Raw genomic sequence first — 9,444 nt, 5'->3', positions numbered from 1 at the left:
CCAGGAGACCACGCTCTCTGTGTAATTCTGGTTTTGGTAGAGCCCCTGCCCCCGAGTGAGCCCCGGGGAGCCTTCTGTGCTCTGGATGGCATGGGGGAGGGGCCCTTGGTCTCAAGCCAACCCCTGGCCTGAGAAATCTGCTTTCAAGCTCTGGACCCTCGTTCCCCACTTCCCCTCACAGGCTGGCATCTCCCCGGGCGGCCACCTCGCCTGAGGAAGCCACGGAACCCCGGCGGCCACCTCGCCTGAGGAAGCCAAGGAACCCGGGCGGTACGGCCTGTGACCACTATCACATGCCCGCGGGCCCCCGGGCTGACCCCTCTTGGGGGTGGCAGCGCCGGTCACCAGAGAGCCCCCATGGATCCATACCGTGACCTGCAGGGAGGTCACGGGACAGTGACGCCCAGCTCCTGGGACACCGGCTGCCCTCCCTCCAACCCCGGGCGTTCTTGGGACCCCTGAGGCAGTTTGAGAAGCAGGCTGGGGAGGGGACGGGCCGGGCGGGCGGTGGAGGCTGAGGCCCCGGCAGTCCTCCCAAACAGGCAAGAGCTGCGGCTTTCCATTCCGCGGAAGTTTGCTGTGGTCCGTCTCTCCGGGTCCTGCGGCGCCTGCGGCCAAGGAGGAGCCCAAGGAGGAGCCCGGGGCCCAGCCGGTCCGCAGCAGCCCCGCCCCCGGCCCCGCCCCCGCAGCCTGCCCCCCCCCCGCCCCCCAGCCGGGCTACCTACCTGGCGGGGGCGCTGCGGGCACCCGCACACCCTCCCAGGACTGCGCAGGGCGCGGGCGCGGGGCTCAGGAGCCGCCAGGCCGCACAGGAGGCGGCGCGAGCGGGCTGCCCAGGAAGACGTTCGTCAGTGCCCTTCACGCCCCCCGCCGGCCTGCACCCCCCGGGGGTGTCCACCTCAGGCTGCGCGACCTCAGGCCCTGCGGGCGGGACAGGCGGCCACCGAATGGGTTCGCAGTCTCCGCAGCTGAAGGGGGGGCAAATGGACTCACTAAGCATTGGTTCTCGAGCGCCTGCTCTGTGAGCCCCGTTCTGAGCCCTTGACCCTCGGCGCCCTCACCTTCCCAGGCAGCCTGTGAGTGGGCCCGGCGGTGACCTCGGCCCCTCTCCTCCCCCTCCAGCAAGTCTAACACCGCCTCTGGGCCAAACCAGTCCCCTGAGGCTGAACTAGTCTCTTCTGGGACCCAAACACGGGCTGTGGGGCTTTGGGCCTTGGCCTATCCATTCACCTTCAGATGTCTTATCTGCTAAATTAGATGTGATAACCACGTCTTTTCATTTTCTTTATTTTGATGTTCTGACATGGGAGACTTGCAGACTCCGGGGACTGTGGGCTCCAGGGCCAGCCAACAACTTCTTTCAGATGCAAACCAACCAATGCAGAGCCCAGGCTCCCAGCCACCTCCTCAGTAGGCTTCTCAGATTCCCCACTGCCAACCACTTGCCCTAATGACCCCAGGGCTGGATACCAGATATCTAGGGACAACCCCGTGCCCCAGAGGCCACTGAGAATATTCAAATTTGCCAATCCGAACTGAACCACTTAGCCCCCTGGCCTTTTCCTTCTCCCAGCAAACAGTAAAGGCTCTTGCCCACATTTCCCCCTCCTCTGCCTCTTGATAGACCCATGCTTCCCTGCATGCCACTTGTTCTAGAAATTGTGAGTAGACATTTCATGATCGTCACTTCTGTGTCTGTGTCTCACGGATTAAACGAACCATGGGTGCCCTTAAAACATGACAAGGACAGTCATGTCCTCCGGCAGGGCTGCTCTGGAGATCCCAGGCAACCACAAGGGCAGAGCCCCTGCCTGGAGAGGATGCACACAACCGCTGGCATTTCTTGGACCCGAGGGCTCCTTCCCTGAGCAGGCTGCCCACTCCCGCCAGGCCCAACCTCACTCTTGCCTCCCCACGTGAGTCCTCCCACCAACTCTGAAGCTCCCACCTCTGCAGGCCCTGCCGGCATATCTTACCAGTGGCCGTAGCAGGGAAAGCCAGGAGAAGACAGGCCATCCAGCCCAGGACCCTGGGCCCTATCCCCATGTTCCTCACAACTGACTAAAGGCAGAAGCGGTGAAAGGTATAATAAGACCCCTGCCCTTGGCACAACCAATCTCTAAAGGGTTATGTCATAAAACCCTCAGTGGAGGGGATCCCTGGGTGGCTCAGCAGTTTAGTGCTTCCTTCAGCCCAGGACGTGGTCCTGGAGACCAGGGATCAAGTCCCACCCTTATCTTTAAAAATAAATTAAATAAATAAATAAATAAAATGATTAATTATATATTATGTACATTTAACCTCATTTTAAAAAAGAGCATCACCTTCCGTTGCCTCTATCCTGCATCAGGGCTCAGGCACCCCCTTGGCCGGCAGGACTTGACACCAGCCCCCGCACCACGCCTATTGGCTTGCTCGTGCCCGCACCATGGTCACTGCCAGCCACTTCCTTGGATCAGTGGGGTGTGTGTCTTGCAATGAGTGCCCAGGGTCTGGTGGAGTTCACGGAGTCAGGAAAGCTAGAATTTGAACCCAGGACTACAGACCTCCAAGGGCCGGGCTTTTTGCCCTCCCCCTCCCAAATATTGCATCATCCACACCCCTGAAGTACACTCTCTGAGCCCTCCTTCCCCTGCCTGACTACCAGGCGCTAGGGCTCAGGGCTGACCACTGGCCAGATGGGGCGTTGGTCCACTGAGGGTTTTTGTTTTTTTTTTTAAAGATTTTATTTATTTATTTATGAGAGACACAGAGAGAGTGAGAGGCAGAGACACAGGCAGAGGGAGAAGCGGGCTCCATGCAAGGAGCCCGATGTGGGACTTGATTCCAGGATCCTGGGATCATACCCTGAGCTGAAGGCAGGCGCCCAACCGCTGAGCCACCCAGGAGTCCCCAATTAGCCATTTTATTTTATTTTTAGATTTTTAAAATTTATTTATTCATGAGAGACACACACAGAGAGAGGCAGAGACACAGGCAGAGACACAGGCAGAGAGAGAAGCAGGCTCCATGCAGGGAGCCCGATGTGGGACTTGATCCAGGGACTCCAGGACTACGCTCTGGGCCGAAGGCAGGCACTAAACCTCTGAGCCATCCAGGGATCCCCTTAACCATTTTAAAGTATGTAATTGAGTGGCATTTGTGCATTTGCAATTTCATGCAACTACCACATCTCTCTAGTTACAAAACTCTTTCATTACCTCAGGAAAATATCCGATACCCATTAAATAATCATTCCCATTCCTACGCACCCCTTCCCCAACTCCCCATAACCTGATAACCTGATTAACCTGCTTTCTGTCTTCCTGGATTTATCTATTTGGGATATAGCACATAACAATGATCAGGCAATATGTGGCCTTTTGTGTTTGGCTTCGCTCACTTAGCATAATGCTTCTGAGGTTCATTCAAGTTGTAGCACGAATTGGTTCTTTGGTCCATTTTATGGCTAGATACTAATATTTCACTCAATGGCTATATCACGATTTGTGTATCCATTCATTTAATGATGGGCACTTGAGTGGTTTCTACCTTGACTATTATGAGTACTACTGCTGCAAACAATTGTGTACAAGTTTCTGAGAGTTCCTATACTTTCATTTCTCTTGACTGTATACATCTAGGAATGGCATTGTTGGTCACATGGTAATTCTATGTTTTAATATCTTGAAAAACTGGCAAGCTCTTTTTCTATCGTGGCTGGCTAATACTCTTTTTTTTTAACTACTTAAAAAAATTTTTTTTTAGATTTTTTATTGGAATGCCTGGGTGGCTCAGTGTGGTTGAATGTCTGCCTTTGGCTCAGGGCATGATCCCAGAGTCCTGAGATGGAGTCCCACATCGGGAGGAAGCCTACTTCTCCCATAGACCCGGGATCGAGGCCTGCCTATGTCTCTGCCTCTCTCTGTGTGTGTGTCTCTCATGAATAAATAAATAAAATCTTTAAGAAAAAAAATATTTTTATTTATTTGAGAGAGAGAAGCAGGAAGAGGATCAGAGAAAGGAGAAGCAGACTCCTCGATGAGCAGGGAGCCTGATGCAGGACTTGATCCCAGGACCCTGAGATCATGATCTGAGCCAAAGGCAGATCACTTAACCAACTGAGCCACTCAGGTTTTCTGGCTGATACTCTTATAAAGCCTTAGGGCCTTGGGCCTAGGCTGCCTTGCCAGGGCCCGAGGACTGAGGATACCCAGGGTATAATTTAGGGGTGACTTTCTCATGTAGACCCACTCTCTTGAGACTCCTCAAATAACGAGGCAGAAGCAGGGCACTGCCCTCAAAAGGCCCTTAGGCTCCTGGCAGGAGGATCTGAGGTCTGCAGGTAGAGAGAATGGAGGAAGGGGAGCAGGAAGATTCTTATTCACAACTAAATCCTCTTCCAAATCCTGGGATGATGTGATGTAAAAGCCAGATCTCTTGTGTTCAAATCCTGCCTCTGCCGAGTGCTAGCTGTGTGACCTTATACTCAGAGCTCTGCGTCTGGCTTTATTATCCACAAAACAGTGATAATAGGAACCACCCCACAGGGTTGAAGTGAGGTTGCATGTGTGAAAACACAAGGCACAGCACCAGAGCCAATGGAAGCCTGTTCTTACCTCAGGGCATGACCTGTCAGGGTGTCTGTCTCTCTGGGACACTGTCTACCCCAAGTAAAGGCAGGACTCCCCTCTGAGCCTTAGTGTTGGAAGCATGGCTGGCTGGGAGCTGGGATGGTGGGGGGATGTGTGGAGAGTGTGGGGCACTGGCAAATATTGACTATTTCAAGCAGAAGTCCTGGTCAGTGAGGAATAAGGCAAGGATCACTCCTAGACAAGATGTCAGATTCTCTCCTAGGATTCCAGCTGACACTTGGAGCGGAAGAGGTCTAAGGTCAAACTCCCTTCTGTGAAAAATAACCAGTGCGCCTTCCCAGATTGTCTTTGGCAGTCTCTCAGGTGGGGTGCATTCCTCTCCCTGCACCTTGATCCATAGGTACCTGTAGGAGAGCAAGAGCAAGGAGGGGAGAGACAGAGAGATAAGGACAGGGAAAGAGACAGAGAGGAGGAAGACACAGAAATAGGAAATCAAGCACAATAAGATACCACCACCACCCAGTAAAATTAATCAGCTGCAGAAAACTGGTAAGACCCAGTGTTGACAGGTGATGGAGTGACTAGAACCCTCACAGATGGCTGGTGGTACATGGTACAGTCGCTTTGGAAGACAGGTTGGCATTTTCTTTAAAAGTCAAACGGGGGGAAAAAAAAGTCAAATGGGGGCGGGGCAAGATGGCGGAGGAGTAGGGTCCCCAAGTCATCTATCCCCACCAACTTACCTAGATAACTTTCAAATCATCCTGTAAACCTATGAATTCAGCCTGAGAGTTAATGAGAGAACAGCTGGAATACTACAGAGAGAAGAGTTTGTGCTTCTAACAAGTACAACTGGTTTTTAGCCACTCTGCACTAAGCAAAATGACTAGAAAGATGAACTCACCACAAAAGAAAGAATCAGAAACAGTACTCTCTGCCACAGAGTTACAGAATTTGGATTACAATTTGATGTCAGAGAGCCAATTCAGAAGCACAATTATAAAGCTACTGGTGAAAAAAAAAATAAAGCTACTGGTGTCTCTGGAAAAAAGCATAATGGATTCAAGAGACTTCATGACTGCAGAATTTAGATCTAATCAGGCTGAAATTAAAAATCAATTAAATGAGATGCAATCCAAGCTGGAGGTCCTAACGACAAGGGTTAATGAGGTAGAAGAAAGAGTGAGTGACATAGAAGGCAAGTTGATGGCAAGGAAGGAAGCTGAGGAAAAAAGAGAAAAACAATTAAAAGACCATGAGGAAAGGCTAAGGGAAATAAATGACAGCCTCAGAAGAAAAAATCTATGTTTAATTGGGGTTCCAGAGGGTGCCAAAAGGGACAGAGGACCAGAAAACATATTTGAACAAATCATAGCTGAGAACTTCCCTAACTTCGGGAGGGAAACAGGTATTCAGATCCAGGAGATAGAGAGGTCCCCCCCTAAAATCAATAAAAAAAGTTCACACCTTGATATTTATTTATTTATTTATTTATTTATTTATTTATTTATTTATTTTACACCTTGACATTTAATAGTGAAACTTGCATATTCCAAAGATAAAGAGAAAATCCTTAAAGCATTAAGAGACAAGAGATCCCTAACTTATATGGGGAGAAATATTAGATTAACAGCAGACCTCTCCACAGAGACCTGGCAGGCCAGAAAGGGCTGGTAGGATATATTCAGGGTCCTAAATGAGAAAAACATGCAACCAAGAATACTCTATCCAGCAAGGCTCTCATTCAGAATAGAAGGAGAGATAAAGAGCTTCCAGTATAGGCAGAAACTGAAAGAATATGTGACCACCAAACCATCTCTGCAAGAAATATTAAGGGGGACCCTGTAAAAGAAAGAGGAAGCCTAAAGAAACAGGGACTGAATAGGTATTATGATGACACTAAATTCATATCTTTCAATGATAACTCTGAAAGTGAATAGGCTTAATGATCCCATCAAAAGATGCAGGGTTTCAGACTGGATAAAAAAGCAAGACCCATCTATTTGCTGTCTACAAGAGACTCATTTTAGACCTAAGGACACCTCCAGCCTGAAAATGAAAGGCTGGAGAACCATTTACCATTCAAATGGTCCTGAAAAGAAAGCAGGGGTAGCAATCCTCATATCAGATAAATTAAAGTTTATTCCAAAGACTGTAGTAAGAGATGAAGAGGGACACTATATCATACTTAAAGGATCTATCCAACAAGAGGACCTAACAATCATGAATATTTATGCCCCTAATGTGGGAGCTGCCAAGTACATCAATTAATTAATAACCAAAGTTAAGACATACTTAGATAATAATACACTTATACTGGGAGACTTCAACACAGTGCTTTCTGCAAATGATAGACCTTCTAAGCACAACATCTTCAAAGAAACAAGAGCTTTAAATGATACAATGGACCAGATGGATTTCACAGATATTTACAGAACTTTACATCCAAACGCAACTGAATACACATTCTTCTCAAGTGCACATGGAACTTTCTCCAGAATAGACCACATACTGGGTCACAAATCAGGTCTCAACCGATACCAAAAGATTGGGATTGTCCCCTGCATATTTTCAGACCATAATGCTTTTAATGCTTTGAAACTTGAACTCAATCAAAAGAAGAAATTTGGAAGAAATTCAAACATGTGGAGGTTAACGACCATCCTGCTAAAAGATGAAAGGGTCAACCAGGAAATTAGAGAAGAATTAAAAAGATTCATGGAGGGAGATCCCTGGGTGGCTCAGCGGTTTAGCACCTGCCTTCGGCCCAGGGTGTGATCCTGGAGTCCTGGGATCAAGTCCGGCATCGGGCTCCCTGCATGGAGCCTGTTTCTCCCTCTGCCTCTCTCTCTCTCTCTCTCTCTCTCATTCTCCCTCATAAATAAATAAAATCTTAAAAAAAAAGACTCATGGAAACTAAGGAGAATGAAGATACAAACGTTCAAAATCTTTGGGATACAACAAAAGCAGTCCTGAGAAGGAAATACATTGCAATACAAGCATCCCTCAAAAAATTGGAAAAAACTGAAGTACACAAGCTAACCTTGCACCTAAAGGAACTGGAGAAAGAACAGCAAATAAAACCTACACCCAGCAGAAGAAGAGAGTTAATAAAGATTCGAGCAGAATTCAATGAAATAGAGACCAGAACTGTGGAACAGATCAACAAAACCAGGAGTTGGTTCTTTGAGAGAATTAATAAGATAGATAAACCATTAGCCAACCTTATTAAAAACAAAAGAGAAAAGACTCTAATAAAATCACGAATGAAAAAGGAGAGATCACAACCAATACCAAGGACATACAAATGATTTTAAAAACATATTATGAGAGGCTATATGCCAATAAATTAGGCAATCTAGAAGAAATGAACGCATTTCTGGAAAACCACAAACTACCAAAACTGGAACAGGAAGGAACAGAAAACCTGAACAGGCCAATAACCAGGGAGGAAATTGAAGCAGCCATCAAAAACCTCCCCAAACATAAAAGCCCAGGGCCAGATGGCTTCCCAGGGGAATTCTATCAAACGTTTAAAGAAGAAACAATACCTATTCTACTAAAGCTGTTCCGAAAGAAAGGGATGGAATACTTCCAAACTCGTTCTATGAGGCTAGCATCACCTTAATTCCAAAACCAGACAAAGACCCCACCAAAAAGGAGAATTATAGACCAATATCCCTGATGAACACAGATGCAAAAATTCTCAACAAGATACTAGCCAATAGGATCCAACAGTACTTTAAGAAGATTATTCACCATGACCAAGTGGGATTTATCCCCGGATGCAAGGCTGGTTCAACACTCGTAAAGCAATCAACGTGATAGAGCATTATCAACAAGAGAAAAAAACAAGAACCATATGATCTTCTCAATAGATACAAAGAAAGCATTTGACAAAATACAGCATCCATTCCTGATCAAAGCTCTTCATAGTGTAGAGATAGAGGGAACATTCCTCAGCATCTTAAAAGCCATCTATGAAAAGCCCACAGCAAATATCATTCTCAATGGGGAAACACTGGGAGCCTTTCCCCTAAGATCAGGAACACGACAGGGATGTCCACTCTCACCACTGCTATTCAACATAGTACTAGAAGTCCTAGCCTCAGCAATCAGGCAACAAAAAGAAATAAAAGGCATTCAAATTGGAAAAGAAGAAGTCAAACTCTTCCTCTTGGCAGATGACATGGAACTGTACATAGAAAACCCAAGACTCCACCCCAAGATTGCTAGAACTCATACAGCAATTCGGCAGTGTGGCGGGATACAAAAGCAATGCCCAGAAGTCAGTGGCATTTCTATACACTAACAATGAGACTGAAGAAGGAGAAATTAAGGAGTCAATCCCATTTACAATTGCACCCCAAGCATAAGATACCTAGGAATAAACCTAACCAAAGAGGTAAAGGATCTATACCCTAAAAACTATAGAACACTTCTGAAAGAAATTGAGGAAGACACAAAGAGATGGAAAAATATTCCATGCTCATGGATTGGCAGAATTAATACTGTGAAAATATCGATGCTACCCAGGGCAATGTACACATTTAATGCAATCCCTATCAAAATACCATGGACTTTCTTCAGAGAGTTGGAACAAATAATCTTAAGATTTGTGTGGAATCAGAAAAGACCCCGAATAGCCAGGGGAATATTGAAAAAGAAAACCAGAGTCGGGGGCATCACAATGCCGGATTTCAGGTTGTACTACAAAGCTGTGGTCATCAAGACAGTGTGGTACTGGCACAAAAACAGACACATAGATCAATGGAACTGCATAGAGAATCCAGAAGTGGACCCTCAACTCTATGGTCAACTAATATTTGACAAAGCAGTAAAGACTATCCACTGGGAAAAGGACAGTCTC

Source organism: Canis lupus, chromosome 3 (assembly GCF_048164855.1).
Source record: "Canis lupus baileyi chromosome 3, mCanLup2.hap1, whole genome shotgun sequence".
NCBI classification, from domain to species: Eukaryota; Metazoa; Chordata; class Mammalia; order Carnivora; family Canidae; genus Canis; species Canis lupus.
The sequence above is the reverse complement of the archived record's forward strand: the minus strand, read 5'-3'. Positions refer to the sequence as shown.